General features: G+C 43.2%; 1 protein-coding gene and 1 long non-coding RNA gene across 7 annotated transcripts in view; one reads left to right on the top strand and one right to left on the bottom strand.

The window, feature by feature from the left end:
- Positions 1–21,662, bottom strand: part of LOC308462149 — a 182,916-nt gene that overhangs the window by 50,199 nt on the left and 111,055 nt on the right. The gene's annotated exons all lie outside the window — the stretch shown is intronic.
- Positions 3,703–21,662, top strand: part of LOC308462038 (signal transducer and activator of transcription 5B) — a 67,386-nt gene continuing 49,426 nt past the window's right edge. For 2 of the 6 annotated variants that reach the window (XM_080979323.1, XM_080979320.1), the window contains exons 1-2: positions 3,703–3,905; positions 16,876–16,917. The gene's annotated coding sequence lies outside the window, so the exon portion shown is untranslated. Of the gene's footprint in view, positions 3,906–10,337; positions 10,541–16,875; positions 16,918–18,182; positions 18,226–21,662 lie in introns of those variants that run through there. The other 4 variants (XM_080979321.1, XM_080979318.1, XM_080979322.1 and 1 more) reach the window with 3 other exon arrangements.

Genomic DNA, 21,662 nt, shown 5'->3' with positions numbered 1-21,662 from the left:
CTCAGTCTGCAAAGTGCTTTCAACACTTTTTCTTTCAAGCCTCCTTGCGGGGCGGGGGGTGGGGGCAAGGATCGCTCAGAGTTTCAGCATCACTCACCCATGGCAGAACACCAGTCCAGGCAAATACTTAGTCTTCTCTCTCTCCCTCTCTCTCCAGCAAGTGTCTTTGACTGCTGATTAGTATTAGCCCTCCTGGCTTCCCTTTCATGAGGTAGGCAGAAGAGGACCTACGAAAACTGCAAAAAGGATTGCCGTGAACTTGTTTAAGTGATGTCTATGACATCACTAGCAAAGGAGCAACGGCATACTGACTTGGAACCTTTCCACTCCCTGTGTAAACATGTGGGGCTGTTTATGGGTACTAAAGGGTGATAGCAAACCATTCTGCACATACTCAGAGGCACTGTTTCCACCATTACTTCGCTTGTTCCATAAGTTGTCCCTAAGGACTTCCTTTTGTGCCAGACTTCTAGGCACAGGTTTGGGCTTTAAAGCTTTGTGCCCAAGTGGGGCATTTTTAATGTTTTACTGCTGAGTCGGCGCAAATAGGGTTTTTCATGTGGACATGTTAGGACACATGGTGCTACAGTGCAGTCTGCATGGCCACCCAAAACAGAACATTATATAGTAATGGGTCTCATTATATAGTAATGGGTCTAGGGAACAAAATGGATTGGAGAGAAGAGGATATATTGGCCTTCCTACTGACCATTCAGACCCACTGGATCTAGCCAGCTTCCTAGCTGCCATCCTATCTATTAAAAAGCGGTCAGCCAGATCCCATATGGTTGATTGCTGATACAGTTTAGAGCAATGAAAGCTGGGGAAGAAGAAAAGAGAAGAGAAAAAGCTGTCTGCCGGTTTTGAGTTAGAAGTACCGAGTCAAATTACAAATTTATATAGGAATACTGTACTGTATGTTTCCTTTTTGCAATGAGCTATTGGCTGTTAGTAATGTTGAACTGTAGAAGGCTGGGTGTGATGTGCTTTCAAGGTTCTTGGTGTGTGTTTGGTGTGTGTGTGTGTGTGTGTGTGTGTGTATGTGTGTACAGTTGATGGCTCTTGGCTAAGTAATAAAGCCTTTGACTTTATTCCAGAGCTGAACTCTAGTACTGAAAATAGGGGTGAACTCTAGTGATCCTGGCTGAGATTAAATCTTGAAGTTATCGCCATGGGCAGAAGGAAAACAGTTTGCGGATCTCAGGGAGAACAGAAGCATTTGTCTTCATTATTCATCTGCATAATCCTGGCAGCATAAGCATTAGTTACCGTTATAAGTTATTGCAATGTTTGCCACTGAGTACTTTCCCAAAACTGATAATTATTTTAACTTGTTAAAATGGGAAACCTTACAGCAGTGAGTTCTACAGATGAGTAAGCCTCTTCCCCCTAGCTATGTCTGTTGTGGGCGTTATATTTCTTAGAAGGACTCCTTGTCTTGCAAGTTGGAGAGAAACTGATACACAAGCCATCCGACTACAGTATAACAAACCAATTTATTGCATAGTTCCGACAAGTGACACATTCTGCAGCCATGAAACATCTGGTGCTTACCCTGTTCTCAACCAGAAACCAATATATCAGAAACAGGGAGTGCAGGAAGAATTTGAAACTTGAATTCTTGAAAATGTAGTTCATCAGCTAACTGCCCTATGCTTTGGGTTCCTTCAGCATTAACAAGATTTTGGTACAGTGTCTTAAGTAGGGCCTTGATTTTGTTATAGAAAGTGTAGGTGCCTTTTCTTCTTGCTTAAAACAACTCTGTGTACCTTAAGGAGGCTCCACAAATGATGGCAACCTCCCTTTATATACTATAGTCGTACCAATATGATCCTGAGCCAAGTTAAGTGGGTGGCATTCGACTAAGTTTTACGTGGAGTAGATCCATTTGAATTAAAGGACATGACTAAGGCCTGTTAATTTCAATAAGCCTGCTCAAAAACTTAGTTGAATACCACCAGACGTCTGCTGTTAGCATACAAAGCCCTAAACAATTTGGTACCAGGGTATCTAAGGAATCACATTCTCCACATCTTTGCCAAGCTGCTACAGTCATCTGTGGGAGAAGGCTGCCTTGTCTTTGCCACATGATATTCCAGAGGTTTGCTCTGTGGCTGTTTGGAACATAGCCTTTAGTGTAGCAGTGCCAGCACTGTGGAACATGTTTCACTTCGAAATCAGACAAACACCGACAATCTGTACTTTTAATTATGTTCTAGAAAAGAAAGGGGGGAAAATATATTGCTGCAGGTCTTTCACCAAGCATGAACCTGCTCACTTCTAGGAATTTGTTGGCAGTTTTCGATTAAAATGATTTCATCTGTCTTATAATATTTTATTATTGCATTTCTTGCAATACTTAATTTTTACGGTTTTTGATTGTATCTCTGGCGGGTTTATTGTTGCAAGCTGCTCTGTGAAGACTCCCCCCCCCTTTTTTTTGGTTTGCAAAGCAGTGCTTAAGTTCCGAAAGAAAGAAAGAAAGAAAGAAAGAAAGAAAGAACCAAAAGCACTACAGAAAACCTCTCCTTCTAGCTTTCCTAAACCTCTAATCTGTATCCTTCAAATAAGCAAACTAATCTCAGCAGCTAACAAATCTGATAATATAAAGAGACATGTGGAAGTAAAATAGAAACTGGCAATAAACCTGGCTGTTGCTGATATCTGGAACAAATGCTTTTAGAAGCATGGTATTTCGTGCCTGTGAAAAGTGCAAGGCTATAGCAAACTCCAAGCAAGCACGGTGTCAATGAACACAAAAATCCAGGGAGCTCAAATTCGGAGAAAGCACATTGTGCAGGAAATGGGAGATGTGCAAAAGACCACTCTTTTCATTATCACTTCATTTATCCCATATAGTAGCTGAATCCAGGCATTAAGTACATGTTCCAAGCCTGAGCTCTTAGCTCAAATTATCCCTGGCCCAAAGCTGAGAATGTAAAAGCACTTGCCTTTAACACAAGAGCTCGCTGTGCTTCCACTGAAGTGTCCAGCTTTCTGGTGGTGTGTGACACTTTGGGTAAGGGAGCTAAGGGAAGTCTGGCTGGCTCCTGCTATTTGAATGTCATTTGGATTATCTGAGGGTTGTGCAACAGTGGAATGGAATAGCAATGATCCATATGGCCAGTTAAATATTGTAATGGATGAGGCTGTGTTTTAATTGCTGTTCCCTGCTTTGGTGGCTCTTTGGGCTGTAATGGGTACATAAATAGACTTTCACAGCAGCAGCAATAAATTTGCACAGGATGAGGCTAAAAGCATTACTACAGCATGGGTAAAGACTACTGTGAAAACTAATCAAGGGAGATTGAGGCAGTAGCTCACCTCTGGGTCTCTTGGTGGTCATCTTGTTGTAATACTGTACAGTGGTACCTCGGGTTACAGACGCTTCAGGTTACAGACTCCGCTAACCCAGAAATAATATCTCGGGTTAAGAACTTTGCTTCAGGATGAGAACAGAAATCACGCAGCAGCGGCGTGGCGGCAGTGGGAAGCCCCATTAGCTAAAGCGGTGCTTCAGGTTAAGAACAGTTTCAGGTTAAGAACAGACCTCCAGAACAAATTAAGTTCTTAACCTGAGGTACCACTTTATACGGTTACTGACTCACACTTGCGTGCATTAAAAGGGTTAACCGGAGCCCTGAGGTCATATTACCAGTGGGTGTGGTTGAGCAGGCTCCTAGCAGCCTCTGCTCCCTCATTTTTCTCAGGAAGGAGCTACATGGCCAATGACTCCCAGCTGCAAGAAAAGCCAAGTGAACAGAATCTCTCCAAAAGGGAGATTTTGAAGCCTGCATCTTTGCTAACCCACAGATTGCATTATCCTTTTGCAAGGAAATCAACTACTTGTTTTGGAACCTTTTAACTTCTTGGTTTTACTGCCAATGAATGGAGACTTGTTTGATGTAAGTTCTGGAATGTTGTGAGTAAAATCTTTGCTTATTTGTGGAAAGCTTAAGTGTCTGCTATTGATTCTAGCTGAAGTATTTTTGTTTGGGATGGTTTTTAAAGGTGGATGAGGGTAAATGCAAAATCTAACCAAGTTTAAGTGTGCTTGGAGCAATCACCATTGTGCCAACTCAGCTACTACTAGAGAGTAAGAATCTCTCCTCCAAACCTCTCCAACATAGCTCACATCATCCACTTGCAGGGCAGGAAGAGGCTGCAGAACTGGTTTTACTGCTCTGAGAGCTTGGCAGGGTTCCCCCCCCTCCCCCAATGTATCTTCAATGTTTTAGGACCCCTACAGATGACCTGTTTATTGAGCAGTAGAAATAAATATATCGTCCAGTAGCACCTTAGAGACCAACTAAGTTTGTTCTTAGTATGAGCTTTCGTCTGCATGCCCACGAACATTCATCCTGATTTGCTTGTTGGGAGCTTAGATTACATCAGGTCTTTATTGAGCATTATTACTTCGGTTGTGCCCATATATAAGACAATGAGCATTCATCCTGATTTACTCGTGGGGTGTTTATACACCTTCCTGTTGCTAATTTATTGCACACTTTTCAGTGACTTTCCCCCCATCAATTTCCAGACTGCAAAAAGTCCATATTATTATTATTGATTGGTTTTGTATGTACAAAGCTCTTTAATCCACTTTAGCTGTGTAAACTGAAAGTTAAAGTATGCACTTGAATCTCTCCTGCAAAATATGGACAGTCTGGAGGCACCAGGAGCTGATGCATCCCTGTGAGTGGGTTACTGTGAGAGCAAGGAAGCAGAGGAAGCAATCATGGTGGTAAAAGGGCTTCAAGACCAATAGAGCTGGAAAGCAATACAGTAATACCAGGGAGGTGAGAGAGTGCTCCTGTTTTGTTTTATTAAGCTGGCTGGAAGACGCTGCAGGGGTTCTTCTGTCTGCCTGCTTTCTGCCCTTCTATAATCCCTGCTTAATTATATATCTCTGTTTTCTTTTATTGCGTGTTTTTCTCTCCTTTTTCCTTTCCAAATGTTGGTCAATTGGAAGACTTCTCCCTCCCCTGCTTTTTGAGGAAGATGCCGTTTGAATGCTGCCGCCGCAAATAGAGACAATTCAGATTGCACAATTGGTTTGAAACTCTTGCACACTGAACCCACTTCCCAAAACAATCAGGCTGTGTACACACTCCTGTTTACTCTTGCACCCAGTGTGCTCCCACTACAGATTTGGAAAGTGGTGTACACATGACATTAGCAACAGTCTGTGTCTATCCTGCATCTGTCCTGTTGTTTCTTATGAAGTACTTTGCATTGGTGCATTTCCCTTGCAAACCAGCTTCAATTCAAAATGAGAAAAAGAATGAAGTAGGTGAATTTTATGTCAGCAATATATGCACACAGCTACAGGCTTTTTTTTTATAATAAGGGAAGTGACAGGAACATGCACTAAAAGGTTTGGGGGGAAAGCTTGTTCGCCACATCATATAACCTCCCCTCCCCACAAACAAAGAATAAATAATGCTCATTATGTAGCCAACATTGTTTAATCTCCCTGCAAACGTTGCACAAACAAATCAGGATGATTCTAAATAGGTCGTCTGCAAGCAATCTGGGTGGAGTGAAACAGAATAGCAGATGGTTGGCTTGGCTTATAATGCATAGGAGGCAAGGATGAGAGGATTCAAAGGGGGCCTATGGGTGAAAGAAGGGGCCAGTGCCAAATGAATAAGGTGTGTGTTAAGAGACAATTTGTACTGGTAACTGAAGTTGGGGTGGTTTAGGCTCAGTTACTGTATTTGAGCAAGTTGACTGCTTGTGGAGGCAGTTCTGCTTGATAGACCATTAGTGTGGTGGCATATTGGTGATTCGGATGACAGCACCACTACCCATTTACCGTATTTTTCTGCGTATAAGACAATGCTTTTTGCTAAAAAAAAAAAAAAAAGGCAAGAATTGGGTGTCGTCTTATACACAGATAGTGAATGCAGAGGGGGACGTGCGATTAATAGCAGCAAGCAGGAGATTGGCAGCGGCGATTGGGTGGGTGATTGGTGGCTGCGGCAAGGCCTGTCTGCGATTGGCTGTGGCTGTGGCAATTGGTGGCTGTGGCAATTGGTGGCGATTGGTGGCTGTGGCAAGTGGGCGGGTGGGTTGTTGGTGGCGGCAAGCAGGCAGACAATTGGCGGCTGTGGCGAGATGTGCGATTGGCAGTGACTGTGGCAAGCGATCAGCAGTGGTGGGCAGGCGGGTGAGCGATTGGTGGAAGCTAAACAACTTAATTTCTTAATTTTGGGTTAAAAAAAAAAGGGTCGTCTTATACATGGGGGCGTCTTATACACGGAAAAATATGGTATTCACCTGGGTGCTCTTAAAATAGCATCCGCTATTGAAATAAATATTGCCAGAAGTTGAAGAGTGGTGTTATGACTGTTACATGGGTTGCATACACATCATACATTTAGAATGTAAATCCCCCACCCTAAGAGTCCTGGGAACTGTAATTTACCCTCTGACAGAGCTATAGTTCTTAGCACTCTTAATAAACCACAGTTCCCAGGATTCATTGGGGAAAGTCATATGCTTTGAATGTGCTTCAGATGTGCAGTGTGTATGAAGCCAAAAAGACTTGCTAGCAGGACACTTTGTTGAATGGGAGGTTGGGGTTCTTTGGTCAACCATCTTCTTCTCAAAGGAGTCATCCAGAAAAACCAGGGTGCCACAATTATTGTAATGACATTTACAATAAAAGTTTGAAGGAGGTACACAAAGCCTGAGAAACTGGTGTGTGTGAGATGAGTAATTGCTATGTAGATTTGAAAAAAGGGGGAGTAGAGGGATTTATGGCTGTGTACATATTACTGTTTACCCCAGCTCCACAGTGCTCCCTCTGCTGTTGTTTGAATCTATGCACACATGACATTAGCCACAATCCATATCTATTTTGTATTGTCTCAAGAAATATCATACCTTCCAAGATTTCTGCGATGAAAATAGGGATGTCCCATTCCATAATGATAATTTTACTATTTATACCCCCACAACATCTTACTAGGTTGCCCCAGCCACTCTGGGCAGCTTCAAACATCTATTTAAAAAAACCACACACAATAAAACATTAAGCATTATTTTTTAAAAAGCTTCCCTATACAGGATTGCCTTCAGACGACTCAGGGGTTGGATAACTCCATACCCTCCAACATTTCTCCAATTAAAATAGGGACATCCTAAAAAAAAGTGGGACGTTCCAGGATCAAATCAGAAACCTGGGTGGCTTCTCTAAATCAGGGACGTCCTTGGAAAATAGGGACACTTGGAGAGTCTGAAATATTGCTGTTTGATCTGTTTCCCCTCAAAGCAGCTTCCATCCAGTTTCAGTCCACATTCACTTTGTGGTTAAAAACTAAGGTGTGTACATTAGAGATAGCCATGGCCTGTGGAAACCAAACAGGTAATGCACCATCTGGGGTGTGTGTAGCAACATGCAAATGTGACTTGAAGCGCAGCAGAGGGAGAAATGACTTTTCTGAGTTCTAAGCCACTAAAATGCACGTAGCCAATGCTGCATGTGGAAATTGGCAAAGATATGAGATGACCCAAACATGGGATGAATTCTTTTTTACAGATGGGGTGGGGAGAATAACGTGAAATGTTCACCGAAGGAGGGTTTCTGTATTAGGATAATTTGTTCGGGTTCTGGAAGAGTTAGTGTAACAATAGGAACCAGAGATATCCTCATGTTCCTATTCAGATGGATGACTGATTATCTCATAATCCCTGATCTTGCTGACTGTGGCTGATGTGAGTTGGAGTCCAACAACATCTGGAGGGCCAGAGGTTCCCAACTCCTGTGCTAAAGGGTTGGAGAACGATTAAGTTAGGTGTGGGGGACAGCAGGCATATCTAAGGTTGCTCTTTCCTGATTTGTGAAGGGGGGAACCCCGGAGAGTGTGGCAAAGTGTTCATTCCCAAGCCCCCTTTCCGAAGTAAAGTGGGTTATGGGATACAGGGGGAAGGATAAGGAAACTGAAAGTTAAGGCTAAAGTATACGTTACAGAAGTGCTTTCATACTTCTAATGGGGGACTGAATTAGACTTTAGTACAGAGCTTTCCAAACAGTGTGTCGGGACATGTTAATGTGTCAGCTGCAGTGTGTAGGTTTGTAATGCGAACCCTCTGCACACTTCTCACAGGGCTGGAAAGGGGTTAGTTTAACCTCCAGTTTGCTAGTAAAACTGAATTAGTGTGTCGTGAAATGATGCATGTCTAAAAAGTGTGTCACCAACATGAAAACTTTGAAAAGTTCTGCCTTAGTGTTAAACCTTTTACCCTTGCACTATTTTCTCCATGAACCCTTCACCCACACCTGAAGCACATAGGTTAGTAAAAACATTTTTGCCGTGTGTGTGTGTGTGTGTGTGTGTGTCTGTAATTAATCTAGTGAAGAGTGAGCTCCAGTTAGGATGTAGTAGGAAATTTTCATTGCAAAAATGGTGCAAAGGTAATAGATTAGCCCCTATTTGCCGTTTCACCAATATTTGCAAAAACTTTATAGAGATGGAGATGTCCTTGTTGTAATTTATGGCTTATGCAGAAGCATAATTTCTAGTTCTGAAAAAAAGCCCAAGAAACTTGACACTTGAGAATGAAGATTCTGAATTGACAATCTGCTTCCTTTCTTACTGTTCTTTTCAGAAGCAGAGTCTGTACTACTACCCACCCTTTCTGCTATTTGTTTATTGGTTTTGTTTTTATGCTTTTTATTTTTGATAGCTTAATGATATTTTAAATTTTATTTACAATTATAAATTGTAACACATTAGAGGTTTTTTTATACTCAGGCAACAACATAAACCAGGAAGAGAATTGGGAGTAGAGCTGTAAGATTTAAAGGAAAGTCTGAGGTGTGTGCCCATGTCCCCAGTTTGTTATTAATAATGGTACCATGTGTAATGTTTCAACAGAGTAACTAGGCAGTCCCTAATGACAGGAATTTACAAGCTAAAATTTGCCACGGGAGGCAATTCATGGAAACAAGAAAAAATACAAGAAAAATGTGTTCCATTGTTCATTTACATTAGGATGAGGAATATGTGTTGCAGTTTGCATGTAACCATGGCTGAGTGTGAACAAGTATGCAGATAATGCAAAAATTGCAGCCAGCTGTTCTGTTGCCACTGTATTAGCCAAAGCCAAGCCATGGTTTGGCTTAACATTACAGTACATCTGAACCTAGGCTTGTGGTTTCTTTCTCCAAGCAAACCATGAGCTGTAGTCAATGCTTGTTCTTGGCTTACTGCATATGGTTTGTTTAGGGGAGACAAACCACAATCCCAGATTTGGACATGAAACCAAGCCACTGCTTAGCTTTGGGTAGTGCAGCAGTAGCAAGACCAGGAGATGAGCAAAGTGACAACAGTCTTTGAGCACCTGCATGCCTACTCATTCATGCTCAGCCATGGTTTGTCTTGGCATTATGCACAAACCATTTTGTTTGATCACAGTTCCCATCATCCTTGACTACTGCCCATGCTGGCTAGGTCTGCTGAGAGCTGGAAACTTGGCCAGAGTTATATGTTCCAGATGAAGAATAAGGGTGTGTGTGCTGTTTCAAAAGCTTCATGGAAAATGTCACTTTTAAGGAAAGCTGTGCAAGGAGAGGGGGGCAAGGGTATCCTCGCTCAAGTGTTTGGGGTGGGAATTCCAGCTTACAGGGAGCAGCGAGGGAGAGAGGAGGGAAAGAGGGCGGAAGAAGAGCCACAACATTTTGCGGTAGTTGCGCTGTTGTGCCTTGCAATGAAAAACCACTTTAGATAATGGCAGAGGGATGGAAGGTGCAATAACTGGCATAGACTCTTGTGTGTCTGTGAGGAGAGCATGGGCGTAGCCAGGATTTCTGTTAAAGGGGGGAGCAAAAAGTTGTTGAGCTTTTTTGGGGGGGAGATCATGGATAATAATCCCTCCCTCCTGAAAGAAGGACATTACCGGGGCAGGCTTCTACCTCACCGAATTAATGCTTTTCAATTCATTTTTGAGGATTTAGGGGGAGAGTGGAGGACAGTAAACAAGGGTCGCCTCGCCTCTGGACCAGTGGGCTAAACTGCATGCTCATAGCGCAGGGGTTGCTCTGGTCTGAGGCGACTTATAGTTGTTGCTTTTGGCGCGCTTTTGAGGGAGCTCAGAGAAGGAGCGCCCCGCTTCTGTGGAGAACCGTGTGCATGTGTGACGGTGACACGCGCCTATGGCGGGAGAGACGAGGAGGCGGCGGCCGAGAGGCGACCCCGGGCTCTTCTTCTGTACATAACGCGGTGGGAGGGGGTGGGGAAGGCCGAGGGGCGTTTCGCTTGGCAGCTCCGCGGCGCCTGCCCCCGCTTTCGGGCGGGAAGGAAGGCGGGTCTGGCGAGGAGCGAGCGAGGGACGGAGCGCAGGAGGCGGGCCCCGCCGAGGCAGGAAGGGCTGTGGCTGGAGCTGGGGCTGTGACGGGGCTGGCAGGGCTGTGCGGGGCCGAGCGAAGGCCCGGAGTCGACGCACGGAAAGGGAGGAAGGAGACGAGGGGACTTTGCGCGCACAGCAGCAGCGAGCCTGGGAAGCCGAGCCGGGCTGGGCCGCGGCGGCCCAGGTAAGGAACTGAGGGAGAGGGGCCACCGGGGCAGGAAGGAAGCGTGTGCGAAACACAAGCGCACGCCGCCCGTTTCACACGTTCACTCCCCCCCTCTTTACGCGGGTGGTGGGGAGAGAGGTGACGTGTGACGGGTGTTCCTTTTTTGGAGTTAAAAGCTCCTGGGAACCGCCGTTTTGTACAGTTCCACACAAACATTATGGGTTGTTTAGATTAGACAGCCTTGCATCGGGAAGTTTTTTTTAATTCTCGGCATTTCGTTGTGCTTTTTATACGTGCTGGAAGCCGCCCAGAGTGGCTGGCGGGGTATGAATAAAATAATAATAATAATAATAATAATAATAATTATTATTATTATTATTATTATTATTATTATTATTATATTGTGTTTGTCTTTAAGCAGGGACATGCAAAGCGTGTCACGTGTACCCCGTGGAACTGCGAATAAACGCGCGCGCCGTGAACCCGTGTCCCCGGCCGTGTTTGTGCGCGCGCTGGGTGGCGTCCGTTCAGATGCGCGTGTTGTTGCAATGTGGGATGGCACATGGGTCCAACACCCCAGCCTCTCCTTGTGGGGTAAATACATTTCGGTAAATAAATACTTGCGGCCGTGTGACACGTCCCGTTGTTGAAACCCACCCCCACCCCCTCCTCTCCCCGCGGCAGTGGGTGGGTGTGTTTGTGTTGAAAAGAAGATAAGGACTGCAGTGTATTTTGCTACCAGCGGCTGTTAAGAAATGGCAGTAAGGGCAAGGATAGTATTAAAAAGTTATGCGTGCATCAGATCCTGCATATATGAGTGGCAGCTTGAGGAGACAGAGAGAGGTGCAGGGAATGCCTTTCCGTTGCTTCTGTGCAAGGTAGATTTCCTGTGTTTCATTGCTATATAAGAGGTGCTAGGAACTTGAACCCGAGTTAAAATTGTACCGCCTGCCCTGCAGGTCCTCCTTCCTTATCCTTTCAGAGCGACAGCAAAGCACTCTGCGTATGCTCAGAAGTATTATCTTGCTCACAACTGCCATGAAAATAGGTTTCCAGGCTAAGCTCCGATTCAAAATAAAATCCTGGATATATTGGTTTGCCTTTTTTTTTTTTTTTAACCAACCCTATATGGCAACTAGCCTGCCTTTAACACAGGCACTTCACATGGATGACCAGGACTACCCAGGGCTGTGTTAGTTTAAGTGGTCTATTTTGCTTTTTTGCTTTCCCTGCTGAGCTGTAAACAGCATGTGCTGGAGGTGGGGGGGAGTGTTTACTTTCTAGCAGAAGAAGCAATAAATCTGCCATGCAGTTTCCCCTCCCTGCCGCTTCCCGAACGTTGCTGCACACAGTTTCAAAGCAATGTCATTGGTGCCTGGGCTGTCTGCTGCCATGTATCGCTCCATGTTTGCCACAGGTTGTTGATTCTGATAGCATTGCCTTCTGGAGAAAATGTGGGGGTTGGGGGTCTGAGAGTCAAGGTCCTAATTCAAGAAGCCCAAATTCCCTCTGTAGCAGAGCTGTTTTTTCTGGTGGAATGGTTGTCATGGTGCACGTAGACGTTTTCTGTGCCATAATCATGAGATGACTCCACTGGTGAATCAAATGCTTAAACCATGTGCATCATATTGAACCGCTCGCAACTTTCCTGACGAAACTAGCTGAACAGAAATTTTCTCTGAAATGCATAACTTTCTCAATGTCCTTACAAATTTTTTTTTCTATTGGACAACTTCTGTATGTGAGTGTTGAGAGCACTGCACCACATTTCACCCGCTGTAATAATATATATTGAATTTATTTAATTTAAGCATTTGTACTCTGCTAAAAAGGCTCCCAGAGTGGCTTACATGCAAACAAAACAAGTTTAACAATCTGAAAAACACATACAACATGTAAGAGATTTTCTCAGCCATGTATCTAATACTTATTTACTTAAATACAAAACTCAAACTTATAAATTACAACACATTGAAATAAATGTCAGTTTAGAAGGACAAATAAAAATAACTTTGCCTGTTGCAGAAAACATAATCATTTTGGGGAGAGAATCCTATGATAAATGAGGCACCACAATTGAAAAGGGTGTCTGCCACTTATCTCGGATGGTGGAGATGCCTGGTGGTGAGAGTCTCCAAAGGTCACCTCAATACATGGACAGGTTGAACCAGGGACAAGCATTACTTCAGGCACCTAGGTCCCAAAATATGCAAGGATGTAAAACAGTTTTGCATTTGAGCCATAAAAGACCCTGACCATTAGGTCCTGTCGTGACCGACTCTGGGGTTGCAGCGCTCATCTCGCTTTATTGGCCGAGGGAGCCGGCATACAGCTTCCGGGTCATGTGGCCAGCATGACTAAGCCACTTCTGGCGAACCAGAGCAGTGCACAGAAACGCCGTTTACCTTCCCGCCAGAGCAGTAACCCGTCGCGGGGATTCGAACCGCCGACCTTCTGATCGGCAAGTCCTAGGCTCTGTGATTTAACCCACAGCGCTAGGCAACCAGAAATTCTATGCAGGTGAGTAAGGGAGCTAGTGGACGAGGGACGAATTGCTCCATCTCACTTTTGATACCCTGCTTGGTTTCTTTGCCAGCTGTGAAAGAAGGGAAGTCCTTTTCTATGAGATCAGCATGGAAATACAGAGGGCTGGTGAAGAAGGGATGGATCATTTTGACCATCCAGCTGTCTATTTCATTGAAGTCTTCATTATTATTAATATGTTAAGAAGCTAAAAGCCTGCTTTTCCATGGAGTCTAGGACTTCCCGTCTTCCATGACCAGCATGGAAATGCAACATGCTAGTCTTTATTGCAGGCTAGTAAAAGTTTGCTGGCTAGTAATTTTTGTTGGGTTATTTCCAAGACTACACTGGTTAGCAGTTAGTTTCCATGCTCAATTCTAATCACTGTTTTTGACCTTTTTATGCATCTGAGGATCTCAGTACCTCAAGGACTGTCTCTTCTCACATGAACCAACCCAGACCCTGTGTTCAGCATCTGAGGCTCTTCTCTGTGTGCCTCCTGGTGACATGAGAATGGGCCTTTTCAGTTGTGGCTCTTCTAGAATGCTTTCCCCAGGGAGGCTTAGCACCATCACTATCTAGTTTAGATGCCTGGCAAAAAAACTTAAATTTACAAAACTGAGTTAAGGGAAATCACCAGCACCTTGAATTACACTTGGAAGCAGACTGCAGCTAAGGACTGGAATAATATATTCATCTGTAATTAGCAATCTAGTAACTATTCTGAAACAACAGCAGTTTCTGAACAGCTTTTAATGGCAGGCAGTCCTGTGTGTAGTTAATTGCAGTAGCCAATCTATTTAGCAGAGTATAACTAATACAGTACAGCTAAAATAATTGTGGCCAGACTACAAGAACTAATTTATTGGGTTAATTCTGTTGCGTGTGTTTGGCGTTAAAATGGTTATTATGTATTTCTATGGTACTTCTCTGTGAATAAGTTGTATTTAACTTTGCAGCAGCCTCTTGAGACATGTTTAGGCTGTAAGACAGCGGTAGGCAACCTAAGGCCTGTGGGCCGGATGCGGCCCAATTGCCTTCTCAATCTGGCCTGCAGACGGTCTGGGAATCAGTGTGTTTTTACATGAGTAGAATGTGTGCTTTTATTTAAAATGCATCTCTGGGTTATTTGCGGGACATAGGAATTCGTTCATTCCCCCCCCCCCCCATATAGTCCAGCCCACCACATGGTCTGAGGGACGGTGGACAGCTGAAAAAGGTTGCTGACCCCTGCTGTAAGAAAATGACACTGATGTTCTGTGGATTGGTTCAGCTCTTGATAGATTTGCAGTAAGGAATGGATTTTGCCTCAGGCCAGATTGCATGGTGACCTTGGAAGTTTCCTCTGTTGTATTCGACTTGACTGCCTCTTGCGAATCACCTTCACCTATTAACTCTCTGTAAGCTACTACTTAGGGACGTGGGTAGTGCTGTGGGTTAAACCACAGAGCCTAGGACTTGCCGATCAGAAGGTCGGCAGTTCGAATCCCTGCGAAGGGGTGAGCTCCTGTTGCTCTGTCCCAGCTCCTGCCAACCTAGCAGTTTGAAAGCACATCAAAGTGCAAGTAGATAAATAGGTACCGCTCCAGCGGGAAGGTAAACGGCATTTCCGTGCGCTGCTCTGGTTCACCAGAAGTGGCTTAGTCATGCTGGCCACATGACCCAGAAGCTGTCTGCGGACAAACGCCGGCTCCCTTGGCCAATAAAGAGAGATGAGCGCCGCAATCCAGAGTCGGTCACGACTGGACCTCAGGGGTCCCTTGACCTTTAAGCTGCTACTGCAGTGTACCTTCACAGAATGCTCCTTCCTACATTGAGAAGCAGTGTGGAGTCAAGGCTAGAGCAGTTGGGCTTTGATGTCGAAGCCCAGTTCATGTCTATACTCAGCTGTGAGCCTCCCATCCCAAACAACTGATTAGCGCTCTATCTGGTTATCTTACTGGGATGACGCACACTAGCATAGCTGAAATGTGGCAACAATCTCTCAAACTAACCTACTGGACAGGATTGTTGTAATGATAAGGTGAGGTATATCTACCCATGTACACCCCTTTTGAGTTCACTTGAGGGAGGGACAAGATGCAAATATGACTAATCATGTATAGGTTATAGATATGCATAGATAATGTGTGGGTATGATAAAAATAAAAAACTATCAATAGTTTGATGGGTACGTTGTCTACTCTTTGCTGCATCTTGCATGACAAACAAACAGAAGCAGGAGTGGGTGATGACATTGGGGATTTGTTTTTGTCTCTGCAGCTCTTATTGTTTATTGATATAGAACAAGAGATTTAAATTTACAGAGGGCCAATACTTGCTTCATATCATAGATACTAGGACAGTCTCACCTGGGGTACCTGGAATTCTATTCCAAGTTACAGTCCAATTGCATTATCTTATAAAGCAGAGCACACGTGGATGAATTGTGCTTCCCCCCCCCCCCCCAATATGGGCACTTTGTCCTTTCTGTCATAGTGGTGGGCAGTTTGCTAGTAAACCATGAATGCTTCATGGCAGAACGAGAGTTTTGCACATGAATCCTAAATGTTCCACTGCACTATACTGACAATTCTTAGGACACATTTCTCTCTAGGGCAGATATCAAGCTCTAAAGTAGAGGGGCTTTTATACCAGCTGGCCGCTGAGTTGATCCCACCTGTTGTTAAATGGGCAGTTTACAGCTTTTGTTGCTAATTCATTATGAAGTGCAATTGATACGGATTTCGCATAGTTGCTTTCGGGTTGAGATTTTGCTGCATGGCAGGCTCAAATTCAACTGATACAGCTTTTGCTATCTCTCTATATATGTGGATAATCAATCTCCCTACCCCACCCCACCCCATATTGCTATCTTAGCATTTAAAAGAGGGCATCCCTTTGTTTATTTCCCCAGGACAGTGGGGCTGTGGAGCAATTACTCTTTTATCTATTGGGCTTGTGTGTTTTGAAATTATGTTGTTGTTCAATACAGTGAAGCAAAGGGCAATAGAAATAGCCCAGTTTACACCATGAGAATACTTGGCTGCCTGTGTGGGATAAGCACTTCCTTCAGATCAGGTATCTAGGATGAATAAACTGTAGTTCTTGACCAGAGTGCAGAATTGTAGGGGGGAAATAGAACATTAGACACCCTGGACATTTGCCTACTGCCTGCACTGTGTGGTTTGATTTGTTTGCACAAGACGTATGGAGATGTTTGTTCCTCAGGTTCCTTTTTCAGTGCTAACACATATTCTCGGCTTGAAGCCTTGTAATGGGCTGTTACCTCTACTGCATGGTTGATCTTCTAAATAGCTGGTAGGAGAATAACTTGCTGATGGATGAGCATATGACTTCCAGTCCCTTCCCATTTAATGATTTCACAGTTCTAGCATAGAAATGACGTGGGGCTGATACAGTTTTCATGGCTGCTATTGCTTCATTTATATGCCACTTTTCTTAAAGCAGCACACAGTGTTAGTTATACAGGGCCATCTTTTCATTATGTTAATAGTATGATTTTTGAAGCCCCCCTAAAGTGTTAGGTAGCTATAACTTGGCCTCATGAAAAAGTCTAGCAGGGTTAGCTTGCCCTGACTTTTGCAGAGAGAAAGGGAACTCAGCTTGCAATGGGAAGTATTCACAAGGCCAAACTCCATCTGCCTCCTGCCTACAGGGGCTCTGGGAAATTTGCCATTCTGTATTTGTGTGTGTGTGTGTAGTAATAATCAAGGAGCTATAGGCATGCTTAATAAATCTAGAGCTAAGTTTTATTTAGAGTACACCATGTGCCTACAAGAGTCCACATATTTTTATTTTGTAGTAATTTTGTTTCCTATCTTTTGCAGTGCTTTTCAAGAGCTCCAGTTGAGGGCGAGGAATCAGTGGAGGTAGGTCCTATAGAAATCCAAACTTTAATAATCTACCTTTACATAATTTCTGTTGTGCTGCTTGTGCTTCTCCCATTTTTTTTAAAAAAAACACCTTCCCCTGGTTTTGTTTCATTCTTTATCCAAGATCTATGCAACACCAAGTGAGAGTAAAGTTTCCCCTAGTGCGGAGCATGACCACATAGAGAAATGCAAGACAAGTGGCAAGCCTTTATAAAGTGTTTGATTAAGCACTTATGAAAACAAAGTAAACCGTAAAACTGTTCTTGCTTATATGCTTGTTGACCCTTTCAAAATAATTCTGATATAAACTAGAAACATTTGGCCAGTGTCACATGTTAGATCAAAGAGCGATGTGAAATTCAGCCCACTATTTCTCCACCTCTTTGGCTTGTAGTCTCAAAATTTTCCGCATTCCTTAGCCTTGCCATTCTCTTCCTGCCAACACTGTCCAAGCCCCTCCTATATTTAGGTTGTTCTCTCTTCCTCCTTTTTCTGTGGGCATTGGTCTTCTCCACTGATCTTCCCTAAAGTTTCTGCTTCTCACCCACTACGTTCTGGAACTTTCCGTCTCAGAAGCTGCACTATTTTCCCTTCCTTGCAGACACATTCTCATTCTGAGCAGTTAGAATGAGTGAATAGAAACCATCAGCTTACTGAGCAGTGAATGTGGGAAAGTTTGCCCATTTCTTATGTGCAGGAGCACATACAACTGTGGCTGGCTTTGTCTTATTCTGTGGTTGCTGTTGCTCTGTCCTTAGTTACGGACTAGTTCTGTTCTGTTGCCATGGAGTGGAAGGCCTGGCCCTCCATGCATTGCTACTGTGTTTTATCACTATTTATTGGGGAAGTTTAGGGAAGTAGGTCGGTTATTTGTTCTTACAGTCTTAAAACTTTATTCACACTGATAATTGTGTTGTTTCAAAAAGGTCAGTAAGATTTTTCCACTCTCTTTGGAGTGGTTCTCTCTCTCTCAGGAAAAAAAACAACAGACTTTTTACAAAATTTCTGTCTGCGAAGCCCATTGTTGTGTAGCTTTTAATCCTGTGAAACTGCCTATTGAGTGTAACATCACACCTTAAAATCAAGATTAATCACGTATGGATTGTACACATTTCACCCCAGCCCCTTGTCATACAACTCACACAGAATTATGACTTCTGAGATATAACTAAAAGAACCCTCAGATCTGACTATTATGGGGTTAAATTTGGAACCTCTAATTATGGACAGAAGTAAGACTTTTCTTTCCTGATCCTTTTTAGTTTTTGCCCAGGATATTCCAGCAGTAAACAACCTGCAAATAATGTGAGTAGGAGTATTATTTATGTATTAAAAAGCGTTCTTACACAAAACACACAAAGCTAAAAGAGGTTATTTAAAGATGTGTCACAGAACTAAACATATTTTAAGTATTTCAAAATATATAAACAACACTTGGAAAAAGAATTTTGAAGTCTCAAGGGCAAATTACACACAGTGATAAAGACATAGTTTGGCATTGCCTGAATCTTTTTAAAAACTTACATATAGCAGCTGTAGGGGGTGATATGGCTCCCAACATTTACCAAGTATTACATAGCAGAGAAAGATTGCTTCTTATTTTGCTTAATACCATGAAATGCCATGATAGAAAAACATTGTTTGCTAAATTGTCTGTCCGTAGTGTTCTCTGACATTGCGCAAAAACTCAGCAAATGATTTGGAGGATTTGCAGGCTGGAAACAGGTGCTAGACGTGTTTTGGTCTCTCAAATCAATCAGTACACACATACATACCTATCTGTTTCTTGTGACAGTTTTCTCTTTCAGAGGGCATACTGTATGGCTTCTAACATGGAATGGCCATCCTCCGTGTATCTCCATTTCCATCCTTCATAACAGCAAGTAGAGATGCCAGCCAGGGAGGAGAGTCAGAACATAAAGCATAGTGGGGTATTTTATGAGTGATGAATAATAAAAGGAATAGTGCTGCAAAAACCTGCTCTTTGGGTGGGAAGCTTTAGTCTTGGCTTTTAGCCAGAGATCTCCCTGCTCACATACAGCCCCTAAACATATTTACAAAACTTCTCTGTTAAAAAAAAAGTGTGTTCTCCATACTTTTCAGTTAGGGTAGAGCAAACTGAAAATGTTCTTAGGTTTTACAATTAAAACCAGAAATTTGCCCTCCCCACAGAATCATGTGCTTATTTGAACCCTGGCCTTCCACTACACCAAACTGGTGTTGTGTATGATTTTGTAGTCAGCTGTATAAGCTATAAGTCTGGTCCAGGAATAAAGCAGGATGAAGACCGTGTTTCGAGAAACAAAGTGTAGGATGCAACTTGCATACATAGTCCCTAGCAGTAACAGTGGTAGTGCTGCTGTCAGACACCCAGCTCAGTGGCTTGCCAACCTTTCAGCTTTGGTGGAGCTGTTTTTACATGGTCCTCCACTGAGAAACCCTTCTAAAGCTTTTCTACAACACAGTTTGAAAACCAATATCTTAGTTCAACAATTTCAAAGCTAGGACCACCCCTTTAACTGCAGCCTTCAACAATGAGACCCATTTTTTTTTAAAAGCAACACATGGCTGTTCTTCCTCATCTTCCTTTAGGGCAGGGGTGGGGAAGGAACATGTGGCCCTTTAGATAGTGATGGACTTCAAGTTCCATTCTGGCCATGCTTGCTGGGGCTAATGGGAGTTGGAGTCCAACAACATCTGGAAGACCACAAGTTCCCCATATTTGCTTTAGGGTAACCAGAATGGAAACCAGGACTCCTATCCCTTTAATATTATACAGAAGAGGGGGCTTTAAGCAGCTTGTTAAGTAGAGATAAGAAAAGTTATCAAAACATCTATATAGCTATACAGGTGCCATTTTCCTTATTTAAATACCCACCCACCCTCAGATCCTAGAGATAACCCAGATTTGAGAGTGCAGCCAAGAATGTAAATTGGGAAATCAGCACAGAAGAGTTAAATACCCCACAGCTCCACTGCTCTGATGAAATTCTGCTTTTCAGTAAAAATGCAAATGTTGGGAGATCAAGTTGCAGATGCCCTGCGCAGTGTAGCTTTGCCCTCAGATTTAAAGTTTGCAAAGTTGTTTCACATTCTTTGTCACTCTCTCATTCATCTTTATTGAATTTGATTGGATTTTACAAGTGGAACTTGCAGCAAAAGATGACTCAGAAACTTCAACCGATCCAAAATGCAACAGCCTGTTTACTGGCTGGCGTTCCATTTAGAACTCGCATAAGCTCTGTGTTAAAACAAACTGCATTGTTTGCAGTTTCTTTCCTTGACCCAATTCAAGGTACCGGTACTTACTTTGATGTTTAAAGTCATTTTCTAACTTTTGGAACCTTTTCTGAGTTTGGGTTTTTTTGCTCTTGTGTGTGTGGGGGGGGATTCTTGTCCTTTTCTTTTACGTTGACTGTTGATTATATGTTTGTGTTCTAGAGTGTCTTAGGTTATTGTTAAGGAAGGACACTTGTGTCTTCCTTAGAACAAATCTTTTGTGTTTGGTACTTAACTGCTTTATTATTGAAAAATTTAATAGAAATCAGGCCATTCACTATGACAGCCCCTAAATTGTGGAATTCTCTTCCCAAAGAGGTGTGCACTTTCTTCACCTTATAGCTGTCATTGGATGTTGAAGTCATACCCTCACTGTATTTTCTTATTTAAAATTGCATTGGTTTCTTACTTAAATTCTCGTATCTCATTTTAAATTGTATCACTGTATTGTTTTAACCTGCCCTGGGACCTTGTGGTGAAAAGCGGGTTAGAAATCCTGTTTACAGTTACTATTATTTATTCCATTTATATCCTGCCCTTCCTCCAGAAGTCCAGGGCAGCAACAGAAAATGCAGCATGGTGTACTGTCGTTGAGGATTCCTGCCATTTCATTCTCCCTGCTCCCAAGCAGCCAGTCAGCATTTCATGCCAATTGTCAAGTTTTGGTTTTATCCCACCTAAAAATATTTTGTATCTCTGCAAACCTTGGGGTTTTTACCAAACTTGCATGGGATGTGCCATAAGCAAATGATACACAGTCTGAACTTTGGAAATGGAAGGAATTATGATGCATAGCGTAGGCAGAGATGTATATGCTTTGCAGTTCTCTTACTGTTGGTTTATATCTTGTAGAGTTGTGCTGCTGTGTATTTCTGGAGAGAGTGGGTGTTACTCAGCTACGTCTTACTCAGAGTAGTCCTATTGAAATGAATGAACCTAACTTAGTCTACTCTGAGTGAAACTTAGTTAAATACCACCCATTATCTATGGGCTGCAGTAAAGATGTGAGCGCATGGGGAAAATTCCTCCCAGGGTCTTTTGGGGGGCGGGGGATGTTTTCCTCAAGGGAAATTTGAGGGGTTTCCCCATTCCCCCCTCAAATCTTCAGATCTCTAGACAGTAGGAGAATTTGGTCTCTCCTGGTTGATGGTACTGCTTGCGGCATCGTGGCAAGTTCGTTTCAGAACTTACTTTATTTACTTCAAGTTCCTTTTACATGATACACTGTGGAGTTTCCTGCTTACAGTTCATTTTGATCTGGGTAGTGTATATTCTGTACAGGTGACTCTCAACTTACGCTGGGGTTACGTTCTGGGGGTAGCATGTAAAGCCAAAATCACACACACTCAAAATGCAATGGGTTCAGTGGTGGGTGGGATTGCGAAAGACTTTTCCACCCAGACGTCCGCCCCCTTTTTATTATTACTATTATTATGCCAAGTGCATAAAGCTGTACTTCCACC

This window comes from Podarcis pityusensis (genome assembly GCF_964106645.2).
Source record: "Podarcis pityusensis genome assembly, chromosome: 13".
NCBI lineage: Eukaryota > Metazoa > Chordata > Lepidosauria > Squamata > Lacertidae > Podarcis > Podarcis pityusensis.
Note: the sequence above shows the minus strand (reverse complement) of the source record. Positions and strands in the feature narration are given on the sequence as shown.